General features: G+C 47.1%; 1 protein-coding gene across 1 annotated transcript in view; it reads left to right on the top strand.

The window, feature by feature from the left end:
- The window catches only part of LOC138487325 (uncharacterized), a 2,513,852-nt gene that overhangs the window by 17,828 nt on the left and 2,479,083 nt on the right, over window positions 1–16,941 (top strand). The window lies entirely within an intron of this gene.

Genomic DNA, 16,941 nt, shown 5'->3' on the forward strand with positions numbered 1-16,941 from the left:
TTCTTTAAATGTCTCAAACTATCTTTTAGATGTGCCCTAAAACTCTTTTAATAGGCATTCCCAAACACACAGAAGTAATGCCAAATAGGTGTGTTTGTGTGGCACCACTTGGCCTAAGGAGCGAAAGTAGCTCCTGGTAGCTGTTGGTGTTAAATCCTCAACTCCTCCCGCTTGTCTCTCTCCCATCCTACCTCTTCCCCCATATCTGTGCCTCCCCTCTGCACTTCCCCTTCTAAGGCCAACATCTCAGCTCTGAGTTTGTTCTCCAAGAGACCCTGCATCCTTCAAGCCTTCCCTAATCAGCACCCTCCTCTACATTGCCTTTGCGGCCTCCCACACCATACAGATATCTACTTCCCCTGTGTCATTTACCTCAAAGTAACTCGAAAGAGCATTGTGCATCTCCTCTTGAAACATAGCATCCCCCCAGAGGGAGTCGTTACACTTCCACAATTAATCCTGCACCCGCAGACCTGCTATGGAAAACCCCATATATACCAAGTCATGGTCCAACCAACTGACCGGGACCATTTCCCAAACAAAACTATGCTCCGCGTTTCCCCTTGGACGTATATATAATCAATACAGATGTTGGTACTTTGTGGCTGCGAAAAGAAGAATATCCCCTCATCCCCGGGTGGAGCAGTCACCACACATCCACGACCCCAAGGGAGATCATATAATCCTGCAACTCCCCCCGCACCCTTTTTTTGGCAACTATGATGAACCGTCTCCTCCCAGTGCTCTTCGATCCATCCCTGGGTCCTCCCACAAATTAAACCCTCTCCCCCAGAAACAGCGGTCCCCTAGCCTCTCACAAGATGCAGGGCAACATGCTCACAAGGAAGCCCATCTGACCATGGTTGGGACAGTAGAACATCGCCATCTATATCACCACCCGACTCACTTCCCCTGAGACCAAAAGCGCCCTACCCCGGTCCACCTCCAAACCCATTGGTTCCTCGTCCACAATCTTTTATGCAGCAAGATCCCAACTCTGCCCTTCTTAACTGTTCCGGAGGCCCAAAATACCTGCCCAATCAGGCCAGAGGGAATGCAACGCTCCTCACCCTCTATAATCCGTGTCTCCAGGATCAGTAAAGCATCCAAATTGAGCCCACGAAACCCCTGTGCGATAAGGGACCATTTAGTAGGTGCATTCATCCCCTTCACATTTAACGTCCCCCCCCCAGCAATTGATATGCAGCCCCCTCACCCTTTGAGTCAGCCTCATCTCAACCATGACCCCATGTCAACCGCACTCCGTCCCAGGCAGAACCACCTTCCCCGTGTTCCAACTCTAGTGCCAAAAAATCTGTACAGAACCCCAATCCCCTGCCCCCCACACCTCCCACCCTCTGCCTTCCCCCTCCAAAAAACCCTGAGGTGCCATCAAAGAACGGGTCACCAAAAAAGACTTGACCCAGTCCCCACTCGTCACTCAACATACTCCATAGAAAAAGAATGCCCCCGAACAGCAACTAACATGAAAAAACAACCTCCACCTGGACACCTCCGATGGAATCCACCACCCTCTCAGGTACCTGTCATTTCACTGGGGATGGTGTATTGAACCTTTTAAACTTCCTTCCTTTAGGGGCTCTCCGGCGTTGTTCAAAGCCCCTGTCCAGTGGCTGGGATCCCCGGCTCCCCTCTCCTGCTGCCTGAGGGGTCCCCTCCCTGCCCTTCTCGCTCTCTGTAAGGTGACATAGAACCTGCTTGGCCTCCGACCCAATAGTCACTATGTAGTCTGCTTCTCCCACCTCGAACACCAAAGCAAAATTATATGTCCATCTATACTGAATCCCTCTCTCCGAAAGCCACGAGGTCAGTGGGCGACAATCACTGTATCTGGAAAGGGTCAAATAGGAAAGGTTTTGATAGATCTGCTCTGAGTCTCCTTCAAACTGAATTGACCACTGCCATTTAGCTCTCTCCAACACCACTGCCTTATCTATGTAGCGCAAAAACGTTACAACCACATACTTCGGGCCCTTACCTCTCATCGCACCCCTCCTCCCCCTTGAGCCCTCTCCAGCTCCACCTCCTTCCCACCTTGATCGTGGAACAGCATGTTGATGAGTCCCTTCACCTTTCTCTGCTCCTCACTCAAAGTCTCTCCCTAAAGATAGAGGTTATTTCCGTGGTCCCTGTTTCCCAGGTCATCCCATTTCAGCTGAACATCCTCCTCCCTGGACTCCAGGTCCGTCCTACATGCCTCGTATTTCATTTCAAACAAGTTGACATTCAGATGGTTACTTTCAATGCCCTCCACCTTATTTTCCAACAATTCCACCCTGCCCGCAGATCTGTGATCGAGGCCTGGATGTTCCCCCTCAGAGCCTTAATTTCCTGTAGTATGTCCCTGACATCCTTCGTGGAGGGCACAGGCACACCAACATCCCAAGCCTGGGGTGGGGGCTCCTCAGATGCCCGCATTCCTGCCATCACCACCCCCTGCAGGGACAGTATCCCCACTGACTGACTCCAATCCAGACTGTCCGAAACCACACCACCCACCACCCTGTCACCTCAGGCCTCTCCCTGGAAGTCCAGACCCGCAGTGCCCCCAGAACTCCAGTTTCACCTTGCGCCCTGAGAGTCCAGCTACCCCTTCCAGACCAGGTGTATACTCCTGCTTCCATGGGGCCATGCTCGACCACTGTCCTCATGCTGTTTCCACCTCAGCAGACCCCTCTAGGCCTCCCTTGCCCTCCACTTACAGCAGGTGCTCCATGTCCCCAAAGCACAGTTTTGTCTCCAGAAAGAGCAGACAGCTGATCCTTTATATCTGCTCCAACTGTGAAGGGACAACACCACCACTTCCCCACCATTTTCTGCCACGCAGGAATGGGTCACCTCTGCACCCCTAGCTTCTCAGGGCTTCTGTGCCCCCACCATCAGATTCCCGAGCACACGCCTCCTGCAGACCCCACTTATTTTGCAGACTGAACAGGTTCCAACTCTCCGTGCCTTTCACCTCACACAGAACTGCTCTGCTAGGCCTCTGCTACTCTCCCTAGGCTCCGCATGCCCACCAGCAGCATGTCCTCACAGGGGGCCCACCCCCCACCAACTATGCAGGAGCACAGCTGCACCCTCAGACCCAGCGGGCTACCCCCTGCTCAGCACCAGCCGGGTCCCCCGCAATCGCCATCCAATCTCCTACGGCAAAGGCAGAAATCTCTCTGCTGTCTGATGCCACGAACCGCAGCGGCAGACCACTGCTCTACAGGCACCCCCCACCAACTCCCCCTGCTTCCCAAAGGTTTGTGGGGTGTTAGGGAAGAATTGATGTAGTAACCCTGTGGGAGACTACACAACCCTTTTCCTCTTGGTATTGGGTAACCCACCTTTTGGTATAGACCAATTTATTTATTTGACAGTGGTTTTAAAAAAAAAGCATTCTTTAAAAAGGGCAATGTATGTAACAATCAAATTAAAATACTTTTCCAGAATCACCACAAAGCTAGTAAATACTCTTTAGAGATGCTTTTTACACACTTCCTACACCCTGAGGTGACTTCACTAACTAGGACAGTAATGGCATATATATATCACTAGTACACTTTGCAGATTCTGAAGTTGGTAGAAAGGAAAGGTTACAGAAGGAAAAAGGTTAAACAGGTTCTCAGAGCATGTGAGCATTTACATTTTCCAATGAAGTCTAGACAAAAAAACCTTTCCCAGCGATAATAGTTAAAAACCAAGTTATCACCTCTGAGGGACAGTACATATCAAAGCCAAATGGAATAGAAGAGTCTGCAGGGAGCCAGGACAGCCAAAGTCAATTGGAGGACAGTCTATGGAGTCGATGCACTACTTAGAAAGTTAGAGAGTTTGTTGAAGAAAAAGCACGGTAGGGTCACAAGCTGTTACACTTGTGAAGGGTAGAGCTGAAATCAACTCTTAGCAAAGTAGCTACTGCAAGTCTCAACTGAGAAGAGCAAAGCTAGAGACACTGAGGTAAGGACCCCAAGTCAGAACAGTACCTTTGGTTAGAAGTGGTGGTCCTGCTGGCTTCTGACTGGTTACAGTGATTCAGATCCTGGGTTCCTGGGCCTCAGTCATGGGGACAAGAGGGAGGACGTCCAGAGGACTCCTGCAGCAGCAATTGGGAGGTCGGCGGCAGCTATGGGCTCTTTTCAGATCAGCGGCACTTCGTGGTTTCAACGCTCGGTAAACAGCACCACCGCAGATCTTGGACACTGGTTGGGCTCCCTTCACTCCTTGAGTCCTGCACTCTGGTGAGGGGACTCGAGCTCTGGTCGTCCTGCTTCTGGAGGGTCCTGGGGGACTACTGGAGTTTCTGGCCAGATTGCAGAAGTTGCACTCAACTACGGATTTCTCGAACCCTGGCACTTGGTTCCTGCAGCAGCAAAGAAGTACAGCCAGTCGGGGAAGGTGGTCCAGTGGATTTCGTCTCAGGGTTAGTTGGTCCCACTAACCCAAGGGAAGAAGTCGCCCCTTATGGAGCTTCTTCTGGTGATTAGAAAAAGGGGTTTCGGCCCAGCAGCAGGGCTTCACCGGGCAATTCAAAGGTCCCATAGGATGGAGCAAGCTTTGTTCACGGTTTCTTCGTCGGGTTGTTCTTCCCAGTGGTCGACTCTGTCTTCAGTCCCAAAACCCTCACCTTTTAAGCAGGTTTCTCCCATTCATGCCCAGCATAGCTGACACTCAAACAACAGGGTGAATGTCCTGAAAGGACAGCCAGCCGGCCAGTCAGGACTGGGACCATTCAGGCATTCTTAAAGACAAAGGACAGGGGAGTTTTGGGAACCTCCCTCACTTCCTGCCCTTCCAGACACACTGGAGTCAGAGGTGGATTTCAGTACTGAAGCCTGCCAAAGGCAACACGAACAAAGGGTTCAAACCTGACTTGGTGCACAGAGTAAAACCAAAGAAAGACCTCACAACCAGAAAATGGTGAAAAAAGAATACTGGGGCCATTTTGATAAAATGGTCACCCATGGGTACTATACTGCAGCTGAGGATTCAGCCTGCGGTAAAAAAGCCCAATGGTAGGAGAATGAAACCACTTCCACCAGCCATTTAAAGTAGTGAAGGTAACACAACAAATGTTACATGAGTAGGTAGGAAAAGGGGCTACTAAGTAACCCCCCAGCACTCCACATAAGATGTTGTGTGCTGGACCTACAAAGAGAAAATGTAAGTAAAGTCAATTTCACTTTACTATTCTTGGGAACAGTAGTTCACACAAGAAAAGGTGTTTAAACCTTAGGAGAAATCTAAAGGATTTCTCTCTGACACTGCACCGAAGTTGCTGTGTGTCACCATGCAAAATGTAGATGCCTATGGAGTTTGTCAGAATCCAAAAACAAAGGAAACACATAATCCAAATCGGGGCAAAACACGTGAGAGAGTGAGAAACAGGGCTCACTCACTCCATGGTTAACATTAAAAAGTCCTACAATCCAGCAAAAGAGCTGGGGGTCTCTAAGGTTGAAGGGAATTAGCACAGAAATTAACATTCTCCCTGACACTCACCCTCCACCCCCCAGACTAAGGTACAGGAGGATTTAATCCTCACCAGGATGGATCTCCTGTTGCAAGTCGGTTAAATAGTTTGCTGAGAAGACCAGCAACCTTTTGTAACCCTTTCTATGGCACTTTTTAACAGTTGTTTTCATTTGCAAGCTTTGTGACCTACAAAAACTGTTGGGTACATCTCTCTTGTTTAATGTACAGGGGATCTGGGTTAACAGTCCCTCAGAAGTTGTGACAACTTCTGAACCTACAATAGGCTTTTTCAAGGGGTCCTTACAAAGAAGTCCCTTAGACCTATAGGGGTCTCCATGATTCCTCACCACCTCTCTTGCAAGAGCAGGTTGGGTCTCTGGTATCCTGGTTGTGGTCAAGCAAGGTACATGCTTCCACTTCCTCTTAGATCTTATTTTACCTGGCTTAGAAGTTTCCCTCCTAACACTAGGATTTATACCAGAGTCTTCAGCCAAAGATCCAACAGTCTTAAGGTGTTTAGCCATAGACTTTTCTTTCCTGGTTTTCCACCAGTTTGAGAATTACCAGTTCTCACAGGCCTAGATAGGGGTCCAATTTGTCTCTTCCTCAGAAGCAGTGTAGGCCAAAGACTGTATAATTGGAGTGGCTATGATGGAGCATGGTCTGGCCTCCCATTTCCCTAACACTCTAGTCTTGGGTTTGCTTTTGTTAGAGGTTAACTTACTAACATAAGGACTGACAGTGGGGTTCTCCGTAGAGGGTCCCACAGGCTCAGAGTGGTCTCTTAAGGTTCCCTCTCTAGCCAATTTGGTTTGCTCCTGTTTTTTCCTACTGGGAGGCCTGGGGATACTGGACACTACTCCTAGAGCTTTTAAGTCATTCCCCAACAGGACTCTCCCAGGCACCTCATTTGGAACACTGACAGGGATTCTTAATGTCATGTTGTTACACTGAATGATAGCTGGGAGAATTGGAACCATTTGGACAAGGCCTCCAGCAAATCTAGTGGGTCTTGTGGGTCACTTAGCCACATCCTCAGGCTTGAAAAAACTTTCATCCACAACTGTTCTGCTGGCCCCAGTGTCTCTCATGGCAGGAGTTTCCTGGCCATCCACAAGAACACTGTCCATGTAATACCCTTTGGTGTTATCTGGAATGGAGCTCTACACATCCTTATTCCGGTTTTCACACAGACCCAGGGACCCTAAAGATACACTGGCCTGAACTTCATGGGGTTCTCCAGCCAGTAGGTGAAAGTGTGCACTAGCCATTTGAACTTCTCCCTCAGGGTTGAAGGCTAAGGAGGTAGTGTTGACCTCTGCATGTTTACCCTCGGGAGGATAGCTCAGCGGCAACATGCTCGCCTTGGAAGCAAGGCGACACGGAGAAACACAGGTTCGATCTCCGGATCAGCACTTAGAAACCTCTGGGTATTAAGCGTGTTATAAATAGCCTATTATACCCTTGCATCTGGGATCTCCTTTCACATGGACTACAGACCCACATACAAAGCATTTCCCAAATTCTCTCTGGAATGGGGGTTTCTGCTGACCTCCCTCTGGTTGGGCATCAGTGAGTTGACTAGACCTAGCAGGATTCCTGTGGTATCTACCCTTATGCTATTTGTGGACCTCTTCTGGGTGGTTAGAATTAGAAACATCTTTATCCTCACTTCTGTGCTTCTTTCCCTCCTCCTTTTTGTGAGTGGCCCCAGTATCCTTATGAGTGGCCCTGTTGGCTAAGTCATCTGCTTGTGCTAGCTTTCTGGGATGAATTCCTTTTGAGTCAGACAGGTGCTGTCTCAGCTCAGGAGAGCAGGCGTCAAACATAGATTATAGCAATAGATTCTAGCAACAAAAAGGTTTGTCATTCCTTCAAAGGTGTGTACTCTGTACCCTTAACCCAACCATCTACATTTTTCAAACATTCACATACCAAGGTAGCCCAAGGGGTACCATCTGTCTTTTTGAGGGTCCTAAACCTCTTAAGAGACTGGGAAGGAGTTTTCCAAAATCTGGCTATTAAGGACAGTTTTACTGATTCATAATCCCTTCTCTCACTAGTACCCAATTCCATCACAGCATCATAGCCATTCAGGGGAGCCTAGACATGAGCCATGGAATTACATCATTCTCACTTATTCCTTGAAGGCCATAGGTGTATTTAAACGTACCCAGCCAATCCAACACATCAAGTGTAGGTTCATACATACTCATTGCTTCTTTAGGCAGGCGAGGCCTCTTGGGACTAGCAGACCAAGAAGACCCTGAAAGGGAAGCAGCATCAAGGGACATCTTTCTCATATCCATTTCATATTGCATCTCTTTTTCTCTTAGTTTCACTGGAAATTTAGTTTCTTGAACTCCAACTCTAACCTTAGTCTTTCAAGAGAAATATATTCAGGGCTTAAATGTGGACCTTGTGGGGTCCCAATGGGAAGTGGCTGAGGTACATCAGCAGGCAGTGGCAGAGGGGGTCTCTCTTCCTGAGACTCCTCTACCTATTCTGACTCCTCTTGCAGATTGGAGCTGGACTCTAAACTAGCATCCTCATCATTATCTTCCACGTTACATGGGTGGGTAGGTGTTTCAGGCCTTCTACCCAAATGTTGTTGATTAAACAACCTTGTAATCAATTCACATTTTCTTCCTTTTAGAGTCAGACCCCTGGTTTTACACATGTCTTTCAGTTGATCTACTGTCAGGACAATCAAGGCTGCCTCATTAAAGTTATCCATATTTGGCATGTTGTAGTTGGTTTACTTGGGCACAAGTACAGAAAATAATGAATATAACCAGTCTACGCCAATCCCACTGCCTGCCACCAAAGTTTACCTACACTCTGTGGGCGGTTTTTAGGCTGCGAGTTATCCTGTGTCCGCGGAAGCTGCTGAACCCCCGACGATCCCCCTGAAGTGTAATCCTCAGAACCCGATAATTCTCGGCTCTGTTAACTACACCCCAAAGGGAAAGGGGGAAGTGGATAACATAAGAAACACCAGGCTGGCGACGTTCTGACTAGCTGATGTGGAACCTGCAGTGAATACATAAGAACATACAGAATCCTCAAATTACTTTACTACCTTTAAATTATGAAAACTTTATATCCTTAACTAAAATGTAAAGAATCATACCTGGTTCTTCTCTTTTCAGATCTTAGAGAAGATTGGAGTAAAAGCTGATAAAATCTTTCTACCTTTCTTGTTGCTTTGAAAGTCTTGAAAATAACAGCAACTCCTTTGATTATTGAACTCTTAAGAACCTTGATTCTTGCCTTATAAACTGTTAAATGTTGCAGTTAAGAAGACTTAGATGAATCCTGTTCTTTCTTCTTAATAAATAAAGTTCATAGTCTCTTGAAGAACTTGCCAACTTTTCCAAAGTCCGTTGAAACCTTTTCGCGCACACGCGCTAAAATTTACCCGTGCAAAACACGCGTTGAAGAAAACACGCGGCAGAGAAAAAACACGCGCTGAGGAACACACGTGCTAAGAAAACACGCGCTGAAAAAGTCACGTAGCAGTCTTTTCTTACTCTCGCGTACATGCGCTATAAACACCCGCGGTATGAACACACGCGCTATAGAAATCACATAGCCTTTTCTCGCACTCGCGTGCTCGTGCTATGACTACACGCGCAATGAACACACGCGCTTTGAACACTCGCGCTGGAACACACGCACTATAGAAATCACGTAGCAGTCTTTTCTCGCGCATGCGTACACGCGCAATGAATTCACACACTTTAGTTTTCACGTAGCAGTATTTTCTCAGGCTCGCGCACTCGCGCTACGATCACACGTAACAGTCTAACATTGCTCGCGCACGTTTAAAAATTAAACGTTGAACTGTAAACAGAGTAACATCAACATCAGTTCTTGTTTTGAATTTTCATTTACAATCTCCTAAAGTTTCTAATGAATCTGAGCAAAAATGTACATATCCAAATGAAGTCACTTAGCTTAAGAATTGTTTCTTCTCCAAAAGAACTTCCAGAAACTCTCCTGCAAACCTGAATTCTTCTCCTGAACAACCCCGCATAAGTAGCCGCTCGACTGCCAGGATTTGAAAGTTCAAATCCACTAGGCCCAAGACTTCAGCAGGAGCAGCTACAGACACGTCCTCTCAACTGGGGTTATGACGATGAAAGGCAGAGAGTGACAGTTTAGAACGTTCATTGTTGTCCTGCACTTCTCTCTAGCCAATCAAGGCTTCTATTGTAAAACTCCATCTTGCCTTGGGCCAGAGCCAGGAATCTCTATAGAAAGGTCAAGGCCAAACCCGCACAGAAATAAAGGGAAATAATTAAAGGGAACCTAACAGTAATTAAAGGAAACCTGATGACAGTAATTAAGGAAACCTGACAGCTGTAATTGCCATGGCATCGGAGCACATCCCAGAGGGTGAAACAAGGGATGGTTTTATGAGCATTGTTCAGGACGGGAAGGATGCCATGTGTCAGTCCTTGCAGTCAGGTCTGGGCACTGCGGACTGTACTAACCATTCCCTTGCTGCTGGTGCAGTGCTAAGACATTTCGCCTCGCTAAGAAAATCAGGGTTTGCTTCTGACGTGCAATTCACACTGTTGGATATGACGTTTGAAGGGTCTTATTTGTTTGGAATAAAAGCAGTCGGAAGCCTTGAGAAATTGCTGTCATCTAAGGCAGCAGCAAAATCTCTTAGTCTGGCCCTTAGGCAGCCCCAACAGAGTCAACCAACTCCGAATTCTAGTGTGGGATGGAGAAATAGTTCATTTGAATACTATTCCTCTGTTCGGAGAGCAAGAGGTCAGTTTACGCAAAGGGGACAGACAAGACAAGACAAGACAACCATGGGGCAGCCGAGTTCGTTCGAACAGAGGAGCTGCTACAGCATCTGCTTCCTTGCCTTCCGCAATGGTCAGTGCCCCAAAACGGCTTTGAAGACTTAAAGCATTTGTCTGCAGTGGGAAGTAGGTTAGCCCAGCATCTGAAGGAATGGCAAAGCATTACAACAGATGCTTGCGCTCTACAAACTGTCACCCATGACTACTGCATCTCCTTTTGTCATGGTCATGAAGTCAGGGGCACATGCATGCAGGGGTCGCATGCACAGGAGACCTGGGTGGACACTGTCCTGGCTCATGAACAAAAGTAAAAAAGAACATCCATTTAACACCAAAAGACTTTTATTATGGACATAGCACTTCAGATGCATTAACCTTGAACATTCCATCCATTAAGCAGGATGCATTAACCTTGAACATTCCATCCATTAAGCAGCCCCAAGTGTATTCTTGGGTGTGGCTGCTAATGGATTGCCTTTGAGCGTGCTCACTCTCTAGGAGTGGCAGGGTGTGGCTGGTAAACCGGCCCTGATGAGCGTGCCCACGATGTGAGCTATATAAGCTGCCCGATCCTCAAGACAGACGCTTTGCGTTATTCTGCACTTACAAGCAGCGTAACGCTCCCCGTCGCCTGAGGTCAGACTTACCTTTGAAGATCCTGCTTCCTGGACATCCTGCTTCCTGCCAGCATACTTACCAACTGGGAGAAGTTGTTCTTACTTCTCCATCTCTTTGGCGAACCAAGTATTCATCTTTACACTTTCCGGAACGCCGAAATCTTCATCTTGGCACCGCAGCACGACACGCTCCATCGTCGACAGCAGCGCCTGCAAGGAAAAACTGAAGACAAGGTTAGACATTGAAAAACCAGTCAGTTTAAGGTTGCGCTTCGCCATACTTCGCGCTTTCCCTTAAACCATCACTTACCTGCTGTCGAGCATTGCGGTTGCATCCATCTTCCATCCGGCCGCGTCTCGCGTCTCACAGCTGCATTGAGGCCGCATTTCCATTTAAGGGAAGAAAACAGAAGAGAGACATTATTGCAGGCATAAATAGAAGCAACATATACAGACATTAAAGAGAACGAACAGCATCACAAGAGCTCAAGAAAGACTTACCAATCATAAGGAGAAGCATAGTCGCAACTGGACTAATCCTTATCAGGGATCAGTGAAGGAACTACATCCCATTCGAAGCGCCCATGCCAGAAGTAGCAGGACGGAGAGCTTTTCTTCCATAATTCACAGGTGAGCTTTATGGGCCGGCGTATGCTCACAGAAACCGTCCTTTGGGGTTAAGGGTTCGAGAGGTACAACAATCACAGATTGGTGCACTCACACACTCTTATCTCCACGCAGGAGCAGTATCACCACGTACCACCACTCACAGCTTTTCTACTGGGGGAGAAGCCTGAAGGGGGTGATTCAAGTTCAGTGAGGGCTGCAACCGTGCCCCAACGCCTCCGCAGAGACCAGGTGAGCGTAACACCTTTCTGAAGGAACCACCAAACTGTCCCCCAGGAGCCCAGTCCTTGAAAGTACCAGATCCGCTCCTCCTCCAGGAAGTTCAGCCACTGTTGGAGAAGGGTGAAATCGAACAGTTACCTGTAGCGGAAAGAAATCAAGGCTGGTACTCTCCTTATTTTCTGATCTCAAAACTGATGGAGGGTTGCGACCCATCTTGGAATTGAGATGCTTGAAAAAGTTCCCCAGGAAGGAGAAGTTCACCTACCTGGACAATTGCCTGCTCTGGAACGGATCTGTGTGATTTATCCGTCGCGGAAAAGTCAGCGATGGAAAAGTTTGCATGAGAAATGTGCAAACCACAAAAGGTTTTCACATTTCCCATGCGAACACGCATTCAAAACCCCTACATATCCACACCCGCACCCACACCCACAACATACCCACAACACTCCCCCACCCACACCCTCAACACACCCCCACCCACACCCCCAACATAAACAAACCCTACTCACCGTTTTTACACGCAGAGTTCCTGCGGCGCCAGTTGCCTTTCACTTCCGTGATCGGAAGCGACGCTGCAGGGTCCTTTACTTTTTTTCCTTTTATTTCTTCTTTTTTCGGGAGCTGCAGGGGTGTCCCCCGCAACCCTCGCTCACTATACCACACAGTATAGTGAGTGGGGTGTTACGGGGACACCCCGCAGCCTTTTTTAAAATTATTTTTATACTTACCTACAATGCTACCACCAAAGGTTCGAACGTTTGGTGTTCGAACCTTTGGTGGTAGCATTTTTTGGACTTTTTGTACGGTCTGACCTTTTTTTCGGTCCGATCGTACAATTCCCTCAGGAACATCTGGACAGCACCTGTCTCTCTCTCTCCACAGACTGGGCTTTTACCTCAACTTCAGGAAGTCCCACATAACACCATCCCAAAAGCTGCAATTCATTGCAGCAGTCCTGGACCTTCCTTGGGGAAAGCCCCATCACCCGAGGTAAGGGCTATCCACATATTGCAGATGGTAAACAAATTTCAGAGTGCCTCAAGTCTTCCAGCCTTCGATTTTCTGAGGTGGCTCGGTCTCATGGCATCCTGCATCTTTCTGGTGCCAGAGGCCCGATTGGGAATGAGGTACATTCAGTGGGCCCTCAGGACTCAGTAGTCACAATTCTCTGGTAGGATGATGGATCTGGTACGGATCCCGAGTAAAGTAGCACAGGATCTCTTGTGGTGGGCTGTCAAGGAGAATGTGTTCAAGGTGGAACACTTTTGGCAACCATGGCCAGAGACTACAGTGGTTACAGATGCCTCCCTGCCAGGTGCGGGGGTCATACCAACGGTCTGACGAGCAGCGGACACCGGTCTCCATCGGAGTCTGAATTGCACGTCAACCTCTTGGAGCTGAAGGCAATCAGACTAGCGCTGATGGCCTTTCTGCCCTCTGTATGAGGAAAGAGTGTCCTGATATTGACAGACAACACAGTGGCCGTGCATTACCTCATCAAGAGAGGGGGTGTAGGGTCACTGCCCCTGTGCAGGGAGGCAATGCAGCTCTGGTTTTGGGCACTGCAAGAAGGAATCTCTCTGTCAGCAGTTCATCTGGCCGGAGAGGAAAACATGCCGGCGGACACTCTGAACAGGCAGCAGTCTTCCCACAAGTGGGAGTTGACTCACCAAGTACTTCAAGAGATCTTCGCCCCCATTGTCAACAGGAAGCGCAACCTGTTCTGCTCAAGGAAATTTCCTCAGAGAGGAGCTGTAGAGGACGCGTTTGTGGTGGACTGGGAATTTCCACTTCTGTACGTGTTTCCACCGATACCCGTCATTCCTTGTGTTCTCAGGAGGCTGAAAACGTTTTGGAAATCCATGATCCTGATTGCCCCGGACTGGGACAGGAGGACGTGGTTCCCGGAACTTCTGGAAATGTCCATCTGCTCTCCAATTCGTTTTCCACAAACGAGGATCTCCTCACGCAAGAGGGAGGTTGCATTCTTCATCCAGAGATCAGGACCCTCCACATACACGCATGGTTTCTGAGAGGTTGAGGTACAAAGATTGGGACCTTCCGGAAGACATGATGGAGGTGTTGCTTTCGGCCAGAAGGCCAGCAAATACATCTCTATACCGCTGCCGCTGAAACACATTTTGCAGCTGGTCTAGAGATAAAGGAATTGATCAATTTTCTTGTTGCACACCATCGGTTTTGTCTTTTCTCCCACATCTAACCCATCAGGGGCAAGAGGTTGCTCTGGCCAAGGGCTATCTGGCTGCGCTGTCGATCTTCAAGTACTTTCCTGAACAAGGTTCCTACTTCAAGATTCCTGTTGTCATCCAGTTTTTAAAAGGATTGACCAACATCTTCGCGCCGGTTCCATTCATTGTTCCGGTCTGGGATCTCAACCTGGTTTTAAGCTTCCTGATGGGTTCCCCATTCAAACTATTACATTCTTGTCCCCTTAGGATGTTGTCTTTTAAAATAGTATTCTTGACGGCCATTACATCTGCTCGCACAGTGAGCGAGCTTCAGTCCTTATATTATAAACCACCATTTTTGGTTTTCCATAAAGACAAGGTTGTTTTGAGGGTTTGCTCTTCTTTTCTTCCAGAAATAGTATCAGAATTTAATTTGACGCAAAAAATAGTTTTACCAGCTTTCTATCCTCCTCCCCATCCATTTAAAGAGGAGGAGAGGTTACATAGACTTGACCCAAGAAGAGCCTTGAGCTTCTATATGAACAGGGTTTCTAAGATAAGACTGGACGACCAACTTTTTATTTGTTACACAGGCCACAGATTGGGACAAGCAGTTACTAAACAAACCCTGTTTCAGTGGATTATACTTTGTATATGTGAATGTTCCAACTTGGCTGGGAAAGAGGTTCCCGAATATGTAAGGGCCCACTCAACTGGATGTGTAGCTACTTCCTCAGCCCTCCAGTCCGCCACCTGGTCTTCTGTGCATACATTTGGTAAGCACTACTGCTTAGATTCTCTTTCGGGCCAAGAATCCAGATTGGGAAAGGCTGTTTTACACAACGCAATTCAAAATTGAACTCTTCTTTCCCACCTCCTACAAAACACTGCTATGGGAGAATATCGAAGATGAGGAATACGTCGGAGTACACAATCCATTCAAAGAACTAATTACCTACCCCATGTAATGATCTTTCGACTGAATGTTCCTCCTACATATTCCTTATTGGCCCTCCCAACCATCCCCTCTGTCAAGGAGGAGCTTCTGTGATGTCCACCTTTCACTCTGTTAATGCTCAAATATTTCTCATCTTCGAGACAGCTGTGCTGGTCAGAGGAAAAACACAAACTGAGGCAATGAGTGTGGTGCATGCCTTTTTATACCAGTGCCAATGTCATACTCAAGGAGGACGGAGGCCTTCGAAGGACACAAGGTTGACGACGACACACAGCGCTCTCTGCTGAGAAAAGTTTCCAAGCTGCAAGCAGGGTATCGGAGTATATCAAAGATGAGGAATATGTGGGAGGAACATCCAGTCAAAAGAACATGACCAGGGGTAAGTAACTTGTTCATCCCTCACACTAATACATACAACAAAATCACACTGGAATTGTTTGGCTGTTTAAACTTCACAAAATAACATATGAATTCAAACATAAAATATATGAACAGAAATCCTTGTGACCAGGATTGGGTCCCCTTCCCCTGGATCAATTCAGGATGTTTTACTCCAAAGATCAATTGCAAGAAAGTTCTTTTCACTAGTCAAGTTCCACTCCAAGTAGAATACACAGTTCTTTTTATTCAGTATGCCCTTCACTTGGCAAATTGACCATCACAGTTCCAAAAAGGTTTCTGACTCTTAAGACAATTGTTAAAGTTTTCACAACCTTCTGCTAGGCAAACCAAAAAGACTTTCTCTTCATATATCAAGTTGAAAAGTCAATGTAAAAGTCATTTTCTCAGAAAAGCATTCACTTGTTATCACATTGCATTTCTTCTTCATAAGCAACTACTAGTGTAATCAAGCTTCTTTCCTACCACATCCTTCTACCACATTCATCGTACTTCAAATCATCCTCTTACTGGTCCACTCACCTGGCAGAACTAACCACTATTTGTCTCTTTCCTGGTGTACTCACCTGCAAGGATAAAGCTCCTACTACTACAACTTGTACTCTGTGGTAAGTCTTGTTTCAAACTTTCCATACTTAAATCCTCAATAGGGAAAGTTGAACCAACAACAGTTTATTGGGCAGTCTTTTGACTTACAACACAATTGGCTTACAACTTCTTTCACAAACATGTGGTACAAAAGGACAGTGATTCTCACATGGATCTGTTTGCGACAGGCAACACAGGTTACAGTTCTCTCCCCCTTGATCCTTCCTACAAAGAGGGCTTTGCTCCTGCCGTCTCTGATTTCTTTCTACACAACCTATTTGCTGCTGTCAATGTAGTTTACAACTTTCTTCCACAGGGTATCATGCTACATTCAATTTGCCTTGATCTTACTCTCAGCTTTCATTGACTTTGGCAATGCAAGTTATAATGTCCCCTTGTTGGATTTCCCTCTTTTAGAACATTGTATTCAATGGCCCTCATTACAAGTCAGGCGTTAAGGGTTTAACGCCTGATTCACACTTTAACGCCTGCTTTTTGCAGGCGTTAAAGTCCAAGGTGCTAAGCGACCTTGGTGCTAATTATGGCATCGTAATTTACGGTGCCGTAATTAGCACCTTCCCCATCCCCATTATGCCCTATGGGGCAAAAATGCGAATGGGGAAGGGCAAATGGTGAATGGGGAATTACCGCCCCACTCACCTTGGAATGGGGCGGTAATTCCGCCATCCACCATGGCGGAATCCGGCATGGACCATGGTATTAATAGCACCATGGTCCACCGCCTGACTTGTAATGAGGGCCACTTTGTTTGATTATTGCCCTCTTTTGACTTTAGCAATTCTGTTTACAATATTCTCTTATTCGATATCTTCCTTTTGGGAGGTTGCATTCACTTTGCTCAATTATTGGCCCATTTTGGCTTTGGCAATGTGTTTTACAATATTCTCTTGCTCGACATCTCGTATTAGGGGAGTTGCACCCATTTAGCTTAAATTTAAAGGTTCAGTATTCAAAAGGTGCAATGTTGCACAGCAGTCTACTTCGGAGCAACCCTGGGGGTCACCTATATTAGG

This window comes from Ambystoma mexicanum, chromosome 9 (assembly GCF_040938575.1).
Source record: "Ambystoma mexicanum isolate Mex_15411 chromosome 9, UKY_AmexF1_1, whole genome shotgun sequence".
Classification (NCBI taxonomy): domain Eukaryota; kingdom Metazoa; phylum Chordata; class Amphibia; order Caudata; family Ambystomatidae; genus Ambystoma; species Ambystoma mexicanum.